This window comes from Chelonia mydas, chromosome 1, assembly GCF_015237465.2.
Source record: "Chelonia mydas isolate rCheMyd1 chromosome 1, rCheMyd1.pri.v2, whole genome shotgun sequence".
Lineage (NCBI taxonomy): Eukaryota > Metazoa > Chordata > Testudines > Cheloniidae > Chelonia > Chelonia mydas.
Window position 1 is genome coordinate 144,775,807 of NC_057849.1, and position 15,380 is coordinate 144,791,186.

The 15,380-nt window shown below is 43.1% G+C and overlaps 1 protein-coding gene and 1 long non-coding RNA gene across 7 annotated transcripts in view; one reads left to right on the forward strand and one right to left on the reverse strand.

Moving 5' to 3' along the window:
- The window catches only part of TAB3 (TGF-beta activated kinase 1 (MAP3K7) binding protein 3), a 75,913-nt gene extending 65,956 nt beyond the window's left edge, over positions 1-9,957 (reverse strand). For 2 of the 6 annotated variants that reach the window (XM_037902025.2, XM_037902017.2), the window contains exon 1: positions 9,601-9,882. The gene's annotated coding sequence lies outside the window, so the exon portion shown is untranslated. Of the gene's footprint in view, positions 1-9,600 lie in introns of all 6 variants that reach the window. The other 4 variants (XM_037902049.2, XM_043538012.1, XM_037902041.2 and 1 more) reach the window with 4 other exon arrangements.
- LOC122464044 lies at positions 9,900-14,254 on the forward strand. Its single transcript, XR_006287887.1, has 2 exons — positions 9,900-11,990; positions 12,539-14,254. It is a non-coding gene; the product is annotated as an uncharacterized LOC122464044 (long non-coding RNA).
- The last annotated feature ends 1,126 nt before the right edge of the window (positions 14,255-15,380 follow it).

The following is a 15,380-nucleotide window of genomic DNA, read 5'->3' on the forward strand; positions in this document are numbered from 1 at the left end:
AAGGGGTGGCCTAATCTGATGACAGTTTGGGAACAAAATCATGAAAAAACAGATGGCACTGTTACAGCCAAAGTTCTCAACATTGGGCTTAAGAGACATGTTGAACACATGCTGAGTACCCTGAAGCCTACTTCTGTAGCCTTGAACAAAATGCAGGGAAATAGCTGTTTTATTGCTAACACTGTTGAAATTTGGAAGGAACTGAGTGAGATCTTAAAGAAAAATATGCAATGACAGAGTTAAATTACAAGCATTAAAAAAAAGAAGGGGACAAGCACTATCTCTAGCTCATTTTCTTGAAAATATTTTCAATACTCAGTACCAGGGTCAAAATGTAACTGCTGAAGAAGAGGAGTTGGCTATGACATGGACATCCAGCAAACATCCCTCCATAATGCCACCTATAATAAACTTCAGAGCTAAGAGTGAACCATTCAAGAAATAGGTGTTTGCTGATGATATTTTAAAGAAAATCACACCAGTGAACAAGTGGAAGTCACTAAGCACTTGGATTCAGAGACTGTTGAAGTGATGATCTCACTTTTAACAGCAGTAGCTTCTTCTGCCACTGTAGAAAGAATATTTTCTTCCTTTGGACTAATTCATTCCAAATTGGGAAATCGTTTGGGACCTGAAAAAAGCAGGAAAGCTTGTTTTTCTTTTCCAGATTATGAACAAACAGGAAAATGAAGGTGAAAACGACTGAGTTAGCTGCAGAAGCCAATATTTTATGTTCCTCATGTTGACCTGGCTGAAGTAGTTGATTTAATTTTTGTGGGTTTTTAAAAATATTTCATGTAACTATTGTAACAAACCTGATTTTAAAAAACCTGAATGTTTAACTAAATTCAAAAATTCATATGCTTATTTTGTTAGAATCTTGTATGTTTGCTGTTGAAGAAAAAAATCCAGAATACATAACATTGTTGTTTTAGTTAAATAAAACAATTTAAATGCCCGTCTGGTGATGTTCTCCTCCTAATACTGCATGGCAAGAAAATCCTCCAAATATTAATGATTAACCTTGTCATAAACATACAGCTAAGGGTAGCATAAAATCCCTCCTTTACCTGTAAAGGGTTAAGAAGCTCAGATAACCTGGTTGGCACCTGACCAAAAGGACCAATAAGGGGAGAAATACTTTCAAATCTGTGGGAAGAAGGTTTTTGCTTTCTCTCTTTGTGTGTGTTTTCTCTGAGACAAAGAGAGAGACCAAGCAAGTAATCTAGCTCCTACAGAATGATACATTTAACTTACAGAAATAGTAAGTAATAGCAAGGAAATGCGTTAGAGTATCTTTTGTTTTAGCTTGTGAATTTTCCCTGTGCTAAGAGAGAAGTTTATCCCTGCTTTTTGTAACTTTAAAGTTTTGCCTAGAGAAGAATCCTCTGTGTTTTGAATCTTATTACCCTGTAAAATTACCTTCCATCCTGATTTTACAGAGGTGTTTCTTCTACTTCTTTTTTCTTTATAATGACTTCACAAATATCTGCTTCAGTTACCTTTGGTAACTGAAATAACCAAACAATCATTCATTTTCTGATATAGCTGTAAAACTAATCTGAAAAGTTTTCAAAATAAATCACTTAAAAATGTATAGTGTGTACCTTCTAAAAATGAAACCTACATCTAATACATATGAAGAATATGTATCAAGGTTATAACAACCAACAAGAATGCACTTTTATGTAGAAATCCATGCTTAAGTCGAGTCTTCCTGACTAGTGATTTAAATCAATTTGATTTAAATCAAATCCACCCTGCTGGGAGCCCAGCTCTGAAGGCAGAGCCACCGCCAGCACCAGTGCAGAAGTAAGGATGGAATAGTATGGTATTGACATCCTTACTTCTGTGCTGCTGCCTACAGAGCTGGGCCCTCAGTCAGCAGCCGCCACTCTCTGGTCGCCCAGCTCCAAAGGCAGCAGCGCAGAAGTAAAGGGTGGCATGGTATAATATTGCCACCCTTACTTCTGTGTTGCTGTTGGCGGGGCGCAGAAGTACGAGTGGCAATACCGCAACCCCCCTAAAATAACTTTGTGACCCCCCTGCAACTCCTTTTGGGTCAGAAACCCCAATTTGAGAAATACTGGTCCCCATAAAATCTGGTCTTTTGTGTGCTTTTATCCTATACTATACAGATTTTATGGGGAGAGATCAGATTTCACGGTCATAAATTTGGTAGGGCCCTAGTTATAATAAGGATGAGGACTAGAAATATCACCAGCCCTATTAAGTTTGTATAGGTATCACTGAAATGTATCATATTTTGTTTTACCAGAGAGTTGTTGTGATGCTTTGAGGCCACAAAAAACCAACTTTATGTCTTGAAAGCAAATATTCCAAAGAAATCATTTTAATGTGTTGATGGTATCATTGGCTATCCCTATTTCTGTAACAGCACCATTTGACTGCTCCACATCACACCTCATCTTGAAGAAGACACAATCAGCCTTCAAATGATGTATGATGTGCATGTGTGTAGACAGGATACATTAAGTCGACCAACTCAGTGGTGTCTGCCACTCAGCTAACACATTTATCACAACCACTGTACAAAAAAGGGAAATGACCAGAAGTTCTTTTTAATACATGTTCATACTATTGGGAATTTATATTTCCTAGCATAATGAAAACATAAATCCACATATTTTACAGTTTTGATGTTTTTCCTACATCACATATTATAAAAAAAAGTAAATAAAAAATAAAGCAAATGGAGTGAGCCAATTTTTTTACAGCATTTTATCTGGACTGATAAAAGCTCTGCCTCTAGGACATGCCTCTAAACACATGTAATGGCTGGGAAACAAAATATTCAAAGCAAAGAAAAAATAAAAACTTAAAAGTGGTTTGGAGAAAAAGATAGGGAGATTAAAGCACTTGTGTTTATTTTAACAGGAGGGGAAGTGCAAAAAAATATAGAAAGGATATAAAAAATTGCTGCAAGAGTTTTTTCCTGGACGGCATTCATAAAAAGAAAAAAAAGTTTGTCCTTTTTTTTGGCGCTTTCCTGTCACCGATCTACTGCCACTTTCCAGGCATCTAATCCCTACAGCAACTGAGAATATGGATAGCAATCTCTAGGGTGGACTTCAAGAAGTCCACAACAATCACTATTCAGGTTTTTAATAAAGTGCTCTAAGAATCTTCTCATCCAGTCACACAACTAATCTTCCATTTTTATACTATACTGTCAAACTACTGAACTATGATTACAGTGTTACAATGACCAATGTAAGACAGTTTACAGGGGGAAATAAAAAAAATCCCAGCTTGTTGGATCAACTTATTTGGTAAAACTTGACACAACTTTATAACGTCTACTTACTTTGCAAATTATATTTGCAAACAATTGAACTTTACTGCGCTAATTCTACCTTTTTTTAAAACTTGTTTTAAATTTTGGGAAAAAAAAGTCTGCACACCTATTGGATCTGGGTCAATTAAAACATTCAGTAAATGTAGAGCAGACATATACAGTGGGATCTATCAGGTCTAATACATGCAGAGGTGAAAGTAAGCCGGTCCAGTCCGGTGTACCGGCAAGAGCCAGTACGTTGTGGCGGACGGGCTTCCCTGGTGATGATTTAAAGGGCCCAGGGCCCATTATGCTCCTGCCACTGCAGGGAGCCCTGAGCCCTTTAAATCACCTCCGGAGCTCTGGCAGCGGGGCTCGGGTGGTGCTTTAAAGGGCACAGGGCTCTCCTGCCACTACGGGGAGTCCCGGACCCTTTAAAGCGCCACCGGAACTCTGGCAACAGGGTTCGGGCAGGGGCTCCCTGCAGTGGCCGGAGCACCGGGCCCTTTAAATCCCCGCCTGAACTTGGCAGCCGGAGCCCCGGGGCTCTGGCAGCCGGGCTCCAGCAGGGATTTAAAATGTCCGGAGCTCTGCGGCGGCCGGAGCCCTGGGCCATTTAATTCACCCCTGAGCTCCCAGCCGCCTATGCAGCAGGTTGATTTAAAGGCCCCAGGGCTCCCAGCCAAAGCCCAGGGGCTTTTAAATTGCCTCTTCCGGTTAAGGCCATGCCCCTTCCTGTTGAGGCCACGCCCCCACTCCGGCATACCGGTAAGTCCTTTAAGTTACTTTTACCCCAAATATACGTACAAGAGGGGACAGGATCAATGAAAAAGATTGAGAGAAAAAGAAAGGTAAAACATCAAAGACTCAGTGCTCCAAAAATATTGGATTATAATGCCTATACCAGCATCATACATTTCTTCTTTATCCACCATATCTACGTACTCTTCAACTTTAGCATATTTCTTTCAGTTTTTTATCCCACTAAGATGAAAGCTGCATCAGTGGCAAACTTCTGAAATCAAATTGTCTGGCATACATTAAAACAGTGGTTCTCAACCAGAAGTACATGTAGCAAATCCAGTACAAACTAAAAATTTCATATAATCACTTGCTTATACTGCTCTATATACTACACACTGCTCTATATACTACACACGGAAATGCAAGTACAATATTTATATACCAATTGATTTTATAATTATATGGTAAAAATAAGTAAGCAATTTTTCAGTAACAGTGTTCTGTGATACTTTTGTATTTTTATGTCTGATTTTGTAAGCAAGTAGGTTTTAAGTGAGGTGTAACTTGGGGGTACGCAAGACACATCAGACTCCTGAACGGGATACAGTAGTCTAGAAAGACTGAGAGCCACTGCATTAAAATGTTAACATCAGAGCCCCATCTTCTAAGTATTGATTGATACTAGAATGAGGTTACAGCCAAGATATCTACTTCATGAAGAATAAGCAGACAGAACAGGACATTCAATACCACAGAGGTTTCTGCATGTATGTCAGGCCAGAATTTGTTCAATTTAGGACACGTATGTGACAAATTTGCAGACAGTTGCTGGCATCTTCAGCATTTGCTCTCCTTTGCAAGACCTGCTTTAAATAAATTATCTGAGGTTCAGTAGAATCTATTGAGGATCTTGTTCTGAAAATAATTGAGAGCGCACTTCTGACAGTCAAATAAATTTCTGCCCCAGGCTCCAAGAGAAATTTTTATTTTGCCTAACTCTCTCCTCATTTAGCTGTAATCCCTCACACATACGAATTGCATCTATTTGTATGCAATCTCAGCAAAATGGTTCTCATCATCAGTCTTTCACAAGAAAGCCTCATTTCCCACATTCTTTATACAGACAAAATAGCACAAAATATATATTGTTTTTAAAATGTGGAGCATGCAGAAGATATGTACTACACAGCCATTAAAAGAGCACCCTCTACTGAAAAAAAGTTACTAACCTCTGATTTTTTGCTGCTGTTTGTTACTGAAAATAAACACCCAATATTAGTTTGGTTACATTGTGCTAGGCAGCTTTACTGCTTCCGCTGTATAATTTGCCCATTTGGTTTTTGTGAGCCTTCCACATACCAAAGGGGGAGAAGAAAATGTAACTGCAAAACCACAAAAATTGGCAGACATTTTTGTTTTCTACATTTGGGTCATTACCCCCAATGAAAACGTCAAAAGGTGCTCAAGAAAAAAATAATATGGAGGCTCTGATACACAAAAAGGAAACCTCTTCATAGGTTTTAATCTCCATGATGTATGTATGTTTCATTGGATTATTTGACAAAAATCAATGTCTTTCTTGATATATTAAAGTTGGACACATTACCTAGTTCAACTACAACAAGAAATTATTCCAGATTCTTATTAATTAAAGCTCATCTTACATTGTCGGAAAGATGTTTCTAAAAGTAAAAAGGTCATTAGACTCAACTACTGTACAGCATGAGAAAGTGTACACAACACATTTAACATACCCAAATTTTATTAAATTTGGAACTGTATTACACTCATTTGTTTTGGACATTCACTAAAACTTTTCAGTTTTATATTTCAAAAAAATCTAATCATAGCAAACACTGAGTTGGTGTTTGATTGTTGGCTGTTATGGAACTGTTGCTCTAAAAGTAAAAACTTTTTTTAAAACATGTTACCCAACTTAGAGATATAAAGGTTACAAGTACACATTTTATTCTGAACTCCTCAGTAAAAATGGCTTTAGGAGGTTCATGTTTATTATTTATTGTGTTTCCATATCAAAGGGGGCATAAAGTGACATTGACAAGCCCTAACAACACACTACAGGACTCAAAAACTTGACTGGTTTGTGTCTGGATGGTGTCCCACCACCAGAAATACAGTTTCTGCAGGCCAGACAATAATGGGGCTACTCAACCTACTTCAAGTTAAGTACTAGTGTAAATCTTTGCAGGATTGGGGCAGCTGTCTTGAAATCATGGCCCTCAGTTACATCCTAAGCAAGTCCACTTAAAGCTACAGGGTTAGCAGAGGCAATATTGAAAATAACGTTTGGCCTGCAGAATCTTTATTAAGTATGATAATGCAAAAGCAAGAAAGGAATCTTGCCAGATTCCAAGACAAGTTTCTGCTTATGAAAAACTGTTACTTGTAAACCGAGAAAATATCATATAAAATCACAGACAAACAAAACACTACTTGCTATTTTTACAGAATTGCTTTTCAGATTAGAACTGTGTTTTAAACTTGAAAAAAAAACAACTGAGGCAATAAAATTACTTTCTATGCACACTTAAACTTAATATTGATAGATTTTTAGGCCAAAAGAGACCATTATGACTACCTATATATGGCCTCCTGCATAACACAGGCTACAGAACTTCACCCTTTAAGTCCTGCATCATGTCCAGTAAATTACCAGCCTGAATTCGAAACATATCTGAAGCTGTCATGATTAATAATTTCTTCAATACCTTCTACCATTATAACATGCTACTTTTCTTGGATACTGAAAATTCTTTGCCAAGACCACCTTTGATAAAATATCCCAATATGAAGTTGTTTTGTTACAGTTCAGCTAAACTAAGAAACCTGCTTTTTAGGAGACTTTCTAGATCAGTGTTTTCCAAACTTGGGAAACTGCTTGTTCAGGGAAAGCCCCTGGCGGGCCGGGCCGGTTTGTTTACCTGTTGCGTGCGCAGGTTCGGCAGATTGTGGCTCCCACTGGCCACGGTTCACCGCTGCAGGCCAATGGGGGATGCGGGAAGAGGCATCAGCTGAGGGACGTACCGGCCGCCGCTTCCTGCAGCCCCCATTGGCCTGGAGCGGCGAACCGCGGCCAATGGGAGCCGCGATTGGCTGAACCTGCGCACGCAACAGGTAAACAAACCGGCCCGGCCCGCCAGGGGCTTTCCCTGAACAAGCAGCATCCAAAGTTTGGGAAAAACTGTTCTAGATCAATAAGCATGGACAAGTTTATCAACACCTAAGATGAAGTGTCAGTTTGATAAAATCGCTTTTAGCTATACAATTTAGGCTATCAAGACTTTTCAATGTCACCTACTTCAAGAGTTCCTTCAGCATCTTTTTCCATCTTATTTGCAAACCAATAGTCTCAGGGCTTGTCTTCACTGCAGAGTTAACTTGAGTTGTAACTTGAGTGTTTCCCCTAACTCAAGTCCCAGCCACGCAAAAAAACATTAACTCAAGCTGACTGGCCTGATAGGAACATAGGCTCTAGTTAACAACTCTCAGCTGTTAATACAATAAGACTACATCTACACTACAGCTGGGACTGATGCTCTCAGATCAATCCACCGGCAGTCAATTTAGCAGGTCTAGTGAAGAACCGTTTAACAGCAGATCGCTCTCCAGTCGACCCTTGAACTCTACCCCGAATGAGAAGAGTAAGGTAAGTCAAAGAGTGTTTCTTCCACCAACCCCCCCCCCCCAAAGGTGTAGACCCCACGGTAACTCGACCTAAGGTACATCAACTCCAGCTACTTTATTCACATAGCTGGAGTTGTACAGAATAGGTCGACTTACCACGGTAACGTAAACATAACCTAACACTTGAGTTAGGCTGCGTGACATTTCACTTTGGCCATTCTCACTCTGCAGTCACGACACAGCTTCAGTCAAGCAATAGTAATTTTTTCTTATAAGCCACACCACTATTATACAAGGCAGAAAGGATCCCTTGGTAATACACAGCAGACAGAATAGTAGTATGCCATGCTTGCAACCTCATTATCATGAGGTCAATTCACAACTTAACCTGCAGAGTATAAAATGACATGAACAGGAGAGAGGGAGAATTTTTATTTTACAATTAAGAGCCATAGTTCCACTTTATAATATAGATACTTAAAACATGAAATACAAACACCATTTTTCTACCACATTTATAACTTGTTTTATAAAATGAGCAGAAGCTTTGCATCATAAACCTCAGGAGTTTTACTAAAAAAAAAAAAAAAAAAAAGCTTTTTATGTTATTCTACTGTAAGTATCAAAATGAAACTCCTTTTTAAAAAAAAAGGCATGTTTTGCCTTGTAAGAGCGTTTAATTTAAAAAATACTCAAAACTTAAACTGCTCATATATACCAGTTCTAGGCTACCAGCCTACCAACTGACAATTCATACTTTTTTTTTTGGTAGTACTGTATGCCAGAGCTAAAAACATGAAGATTCTCTACTGATAGTTGATAAATAAGCAGTGAGATTTGGCCTATTAATATTTATGTAAAATGAAAAATGAAAAAGTCATTGTAGAAAATCATGCTGACAAGGCTTCAGCAACCAACATTCACTGCATAGCCTACTGTAATCATTAGAAAAGCAACTACCATTTTTAAATGATTCATCAGTTTAAACCAGGATATATGATAAATAGCAAACGATGTTAACTGACAATATAATTGAACACAATCTTCCTAAACGTTTTTACGTAGACTTACAGAAACATTAGTACAGTGTCTTGCTTTACTTTATTAAGGACAACTTTTCAGCTTGACCCATCTAGGCCATGTCACTTTTCCAGAGATAAGGAAACCATACAGAATGTTTCTGAAACTTTAAAATACAATCATTCTTGGGGCATATTTAACGAGAGCAAAAAAGGGGAAAAAAATCTGAGCCGGGGGGGGGCGGGAAATTGATGTAGGATTATAATTCATGTCTAAAGGGGTATAAACATACTGTCAAACAGCAATTTCAAAACAGCCGCAAAGCATCTCTATTAATTGTAATTAGGGTCTGTCTGCCTCTCTGACGTGTGTGACTGACTACAGAACACAACACACAGGAGCTCAAGTCTAGCCCGGAGAGAGGAGTCCGGCCAGAGCACAACCAGGCCATTGTTACCTCTTCTATGCCCAGAGCCAAAACCACAACAGCAGCAGGCTGCGGACTCAGCATGCCGAAGAGTGGAAAGAGGCGGTGGCAACTCTCCCACCTGCAAAGACTTACACCAGAAACAGCCAGACAATAGCTGTGGCCCCACGCAAGACGCCACCTCCCAGACCCGCGCGGCATCACCAGGCAACCCCCACGCCGCCTCCAAACACACAGAGCCAAAGTTTTGCTGTCCAGAGAGTGTGGGGGGGGGGAGGCACTACACACCCATCGCCCCCCCTCCCCAGCCCGTCAGAGGAGCGGTGGGTCCCCCGGCTCGGAGCCGACAAGGAACCGTCACCGCAGCCCAGCCCCCGGTTCCCCCAGAAGCCCCAGCCCCGGGGCACCGATGTCCTCGCCCCCTTCGCCCCCGGAACACCCCCGCCCCACCGGCCCAGCCCCTTACCGTGCGCTGGGGGGCGGCGGCGGCAGCAGCAGCATGCCCGGCTCCCCCTCGCTCTCGCGGGGGAGGGGCGGGGGCTGCCGGGACGCCCCCCTCCTCCTGGGTCTGGCGGGGGCGAGTCCCCCCTGTCCGCTCGCGGAGGCGGGGGGTGGGAAACTGGTCTCCGGGCAGCGCGAGCTCAGAACAGGGGGCGGGGTGGGGGGGGCTGAGGAGCCCTGGGCGCGGCCGTAAAGCGCTTCCGGGATCCGGGCCGCGGGCCTGGCGACAAGGGGAGGGGCCCGGCCCGCTCTACCCAGGCGCCAACATGGCGCCGCCCAGGCCGGCTGGCCGCCGGCCCAGATATCGCGAGACCTGACGAGAAAAGGGCTGGCGCCGGCGGATAATTAAACATGTGAGGGGTGGGTCAGGGGCTGGCCGGGCTCGCGCGCGATTGGCGGCGGGCGGCGCAGCGAGATTACAGCGTTGGGCCGAGAACGGTGGAGACGCGCCCTGCCCGCGCGGCGTGACAGTAGCTGCAGGGGGCGGGGCGGGGCGAGGCGGGGTGAGGCCCGCCGGGGGATGCTGCAGCCCGCTCGGAACAAGTCACGCGAGAGCGAAGCCGCTGTCAGGCCTGGCTCAGCAGAAGTTGGGGCTCCCGCGTTGAGCCGGCCCTGCAGAGCCCGGGGGACGTGCCGGGTTTTCCCCATTTCGCGCTGGCGGGGAAGGGTCGCCAGCTCTGTTCCCCTAGGTGCGAGCCGCAGCCCCGCTGCCGGCCCACGCTTGCGGAGCTGGGGTGATAAGGGTTGGGATGGTGACCCATGGAACGGGAGGGGTCTGGTTTGCATAGGGGCCAGGACGAGACTCCGGACCTAGGCTGGTGTAACTACCTCACTCAGGGGTGTGAAAAGCCCGCCCCTCTGGGGGACACCGTTATACCGGCCACTCACCGCGTGTGGAGAGCGCTACGTCAATGGCAGGGCTTCTGCTGCTGATCCCGCCCCCACCTCTGGTGGATTAACTCCACTGGCGGAGGAGATCTCCCGTCGCCGTACCAGCGTCTTCACTAAAGCACTTCAGCGGGGCAGCTGTAGCAATGTGGAGGGAGACAAGCCCACTGTTTATAAGGTGAACGCACCTACGTTGACGAGGGCCATCACTTGCTGCTGCACGCAGCACCTTCTGGCCCTGGTGTGTGGATCTGGAAAGGAGCTCTTTGCAGGCCGACTTGCTGTTGATGCAAATTTTGAGCTTGCTTTTAATTAAGTCTATCCTGCATCTATTCCATTTGTTGGACCATTTATACCTCATTAGAGGAAGAAATCCTCTCTACAACTGTGTTTTAGCCTGGTGTGCTAAGTGCAGATGGCACAATTTAGAACAAGTTTTTCAGATTTTTTTCCCCACACTTTTAAGTTTTCACTTGCAGATTTGGAAATGTCATTTTCTGATCTTTCAGTCGCATCTTGATTGTTGCAGAATTCCTTGTAGAGCTGATCCATGTTAATCATTTCCTTCGTTCTGAGTGCTTCTGTTACAACTCAAGGTTTGACAAACAAAGCTTCTAATAGAGGCCAATACCTTCATCATTCTGATGTTAGAAGAGACCCTGAACCAATTATCAATGTACAAATGCAAAGTCATAAAACTTAACGAAGTCTTGCTTTACCTTCACTTTTTGTTGTGGTAGTAGTTTTTCCATCAGTTGTTTGGCTTTGAATAAAAAAACAAAAACAAAAAAAACAGTCTTCTTTAGGTTCGGCATCTTCATCTTAACATGGCACATCTATATACACATCAGTAATGCATAGACTGGATTCCTTCAACTGAGTTGAAGACACAAGCCAAATTGTGAAAAAACCATATGTAAATGTCCATAATGCAGGAATACTCACCATCGTTGGTGAACATTTTCTTTTAAGCTAGTGGGCAAGACTCCCCTAGTGACTTGATGTTGGCTTCAGTTGCTTGCCAGTTTCTCAAAAGTCAGTTGACTGCTGGGTTAAGGGATAGCCAACTTCTATTCACATATCACTGTACTTCTTTCCATTCAATTTCAACAAAGAAAAAAAACTGAATTCTTTGAGCTTTGTGGGGACAGAAAAATGGTTGTAAATTTTCGATAAAATCATTTTTGTTTCAACTGATAGCCAATCACTCACATTTGCAAGTATTGTGGGCTGTGTGTATGGGGAAGTTCATCTCAGAATGCAATCATTTTCAGCACATAACAACTGGTACACCAAGTTGTGTTTACCATAGTTCATATTTGCATTATCATCAGAGTATGCAGTAACACAATTAATGTTTATCTGGTGTTTATCTAGGCTGGTCTTTATAACACAAGGAATGCCTCTTGCAGATTCATCATAGTCTTCATAAAAATTGAGCAACTTGACTGAACACCATGTGATATGGTAAAGTATTGCAAGCACATCAGAAACATCTTTCTGTTCTCTTTACTTGACGTGTCAGTTGCTATGGCAAAATACACAGGCTGTTTTGGTAGTGAGGGTAATAAATCCCATAAACAATCCCTCACAGACTTTGGGACCAAAACATTAGTCAGTAATAGCTCTGCCTTGGTTCTTCCACAAGACAATTTGTTAACATTGGCATCCCAAAAATATTTCGCTAGCTAGCTTATTGCCATAGTCCATGCTCTTCCAGCTAAGGCTGTGTTTAACTGTGTGGTAAATAGCTGCAATTTCACACTGCAATTCTGTCTCTTTCAGTGTTTGAAGAGACAAAGAATTTGCTAATATTTGTCAGACCTTTAATTTGTATGTTTTTCTCCTATAAGTTTTGCTTATATGCCTGATGAATTCAAATGAATTCATCAGTGAATGTATGGCAGCACAAAGTGCAAAAGGTTTTACCAGACTTTCTACTGACAGGTTTTACCCAGCTGTATTTTTCTTCCTATTGACATTTTTATATAGTCTCTTCACTTTCTTCTCTTTAGGCCCAGGACTGTCTGAAGTTCCCACTAATATTGCAAGGCAGCCAAGCTGCTGCATCTGGTCCCACTGGACCTTTCTTCTTGTGGGTGGCTCCTCCCATAGATACAGAGCTGCAGGAACTGAGCCTGGACGTGACAAGTTGGAACGCTCACCGCACTGTCCTGGCCAGATTCCAATGTGGAGAATTACATTCGGGGTCCCTAAATCTGCTCCTTCCTCCCCTCTGCTGGAGTTGCTATTGCATAATTAGCTTCCCGTTCACATCCCGTCCTAAATCACTATATGGTATTCTAGCTGAACGGCTGACATGTTCCACCCCAGAGCAGATGCAGTTTGAAGGTGAACAAAATCCTTCCTGAGACAAACCCCAATGCCCGCTTTTCAGGAGAAACTTCCACTGAGGCCGATGAGAGTTTTCACTGAGTGGCGGTTATAGAATGGTACTGAAACCAAGGTCGGAAAAGACCTTGAAATCCTCCAGAATGGCAGGCACAGGGCATATGTGGAGCTTAGGAAAGGGACTCTCCTCTACCCTTCCCAGCTGAAGAGCTGCTGGAGCCACTCAAATTTGGCTGTCCACTCTCGGTCCATCTACAAATGGTGTTGTAACTTAGTGCACGGGTTGAAATATGGGATAAAAGGAGTCCTGTACTGATTTAGTATTGGGCAGCCAATTTTTCATTAAAATTACAGATGGCCCTTACAACACAGGTCTGTTGGGAACCCAACCCTGGGAGAGGCAGGGAAGCAGGTGCTGCCCCCAAGGGTGGGAGGCCATGGGACAGGGTTGTTGCAGAGCAAGCTGGGACTGAGAGGTGGCTGGGCCAAACCTGAGCAGTGCTGCCACCCCATGCGCCAAGTCACAATTCTCGGAATGGGAAGCCAGGCCCAGTCCCACAGCACAGGAGCTGCAGAAACTGCTGCTGTAGGATGAGTTTTAAGTCATTTTATACAATCTCTTATTTAGTGTTATTTTGCATTTGTGGAAAACATTGGGGGCTCTAGCTGCAGTAATAATATTTGTCCTCCTACTTATGTTGTGTGCTGAATGGGGCCAAAGCGTTTGCATAGGCAAAGAGTCATCATGAGGTTCTTGCTATTGCAGGGTGCGTGGTGGCCACCTAGGCCCAAAGACATAAAGAACAATTGTGTGAGAAATACAGGATACGGTTTAATTTCTAAACGGCATCAGCCCACGCTGTTTTATTCTTGATATAGATCCATACATAGCACTTGTTTGTCAGACTGTGAGCCCTATGGGGTAGGAACTGATCCTTTTGGCTTCTCTGGCATGTGCCTCACACTTTCTGCCACTGGGGTTTAGGTTCCTGTTAAAACCGAGGCAAGTTAATTAGTCCCACAGTGAATCAGCAGCAAAGCCAGGATTAGGTATTAAGAGTTCATGCCTTGCTCAGGCACTTAGCCAAAGGGTTTTGACATGTTCACACTGTGTGGACCACATCTTAAAAGGAAAGTTTGTCTTGTTGATCCACGTCCTCTTCTATGCAAGAGCGCACAGACCACTTCCTTTCCTATTCATGTGGCAACTACAGCAATTGATTACATGGAAAAGTAATATTAGGAAAGCATTGAATATATATTTTAGCTTCTTTTAATGTGATTTAGCAGCTGGAAACAAGGAAAGCTGGTATTGTGTCATCAGCCAGTTCTTTTCAAACAGCTGTTTAAGAACTAGTGCATTAAACAATGGTCTGAAATATGTTTGTGTGTGTATATATTTTAAAAAGTAAAATATACTTTGAAAAAGTAGGCATCAATACTTACTATTAAAACAGGTAACTAGAATGGAATGGAATGGTAAAGTAGAATGGAATTCACTGTTAAATCTAGTTACAGTAAACCAAACCTTCTAGATGAAAATACCCTTGAGTTTATTACTTATGGCAGTAATTATCACCAGCCTTTGAAAGGCCTCAGGTTGGGATTTAAATTCTATATTCCCCTCATTTTTAAGAACAAAAAATATCTAGTTAGTTCTGCTTCCCTTTCCTTTTACTGAATAGCAGTCTGAAAGACCCATTTTCCTATTTTGGAAGAAAGCAATTTCATGTATGTTCGTGTCTTAGAATTACAGTCAGAAAGGTTAGTTGATAAAAATGACATTATACCATTCCATTTTTATTTTCTCTCAGTGATTTCTGTATTTACTCCTGGGGAAAATCTGCACCATTGCACATGCACAGAATTTATGTCCCCCACAGATTTGTTTGCTTTCCTGCAGAAAAATGACTTTCTGATGAGGAAGCAAAGGGAAGCCACAAGAACGGTAACGCGACTCTTCCCAGCAGTATGTTTCAGGTGCCCAGGGCAGCTAGCAGAGAGGTAAATCACTGTGGGACAGGGGCGGAACTGGGGAAGACACGGCTGGTGGCTCCTACCCTGCCCCAGGTTCAACTGCTAGTCCTGGCAGGGCCGGGAAGGACAGGACTTCCTCTTCCCCTGCACAGCATCTGGGGCCAGGTCAGACCAACTCCCAGATTTCTCCCCCAGCTGCAGGAAGCTCTGCAAACTCCGCATCCTCCCTCCCCTGCTTCTTGTGCCCATAGGTCCTCCGTACAGCTGTACAGGGAGCTGCTCCCCCATGCACTGAACCACCCTGCATCTAAACGCTGTCATACCCAGACTCTCCCGCCGAGCCTCACCGCTCTGCACTCAGAACCCCCTTCCTGATGAGCCCCACTCCCCCTACACCAATCCAACAAGCCACCCACACCCAGATCCCTACCCCACTGAGCCCCGACCAGCTGCACCTCGATCCCCACCCCACTGAGCCCCACTCCCTAGCATCTGGACCCCCCCCACTGAGCCCTCCACACCCAGATC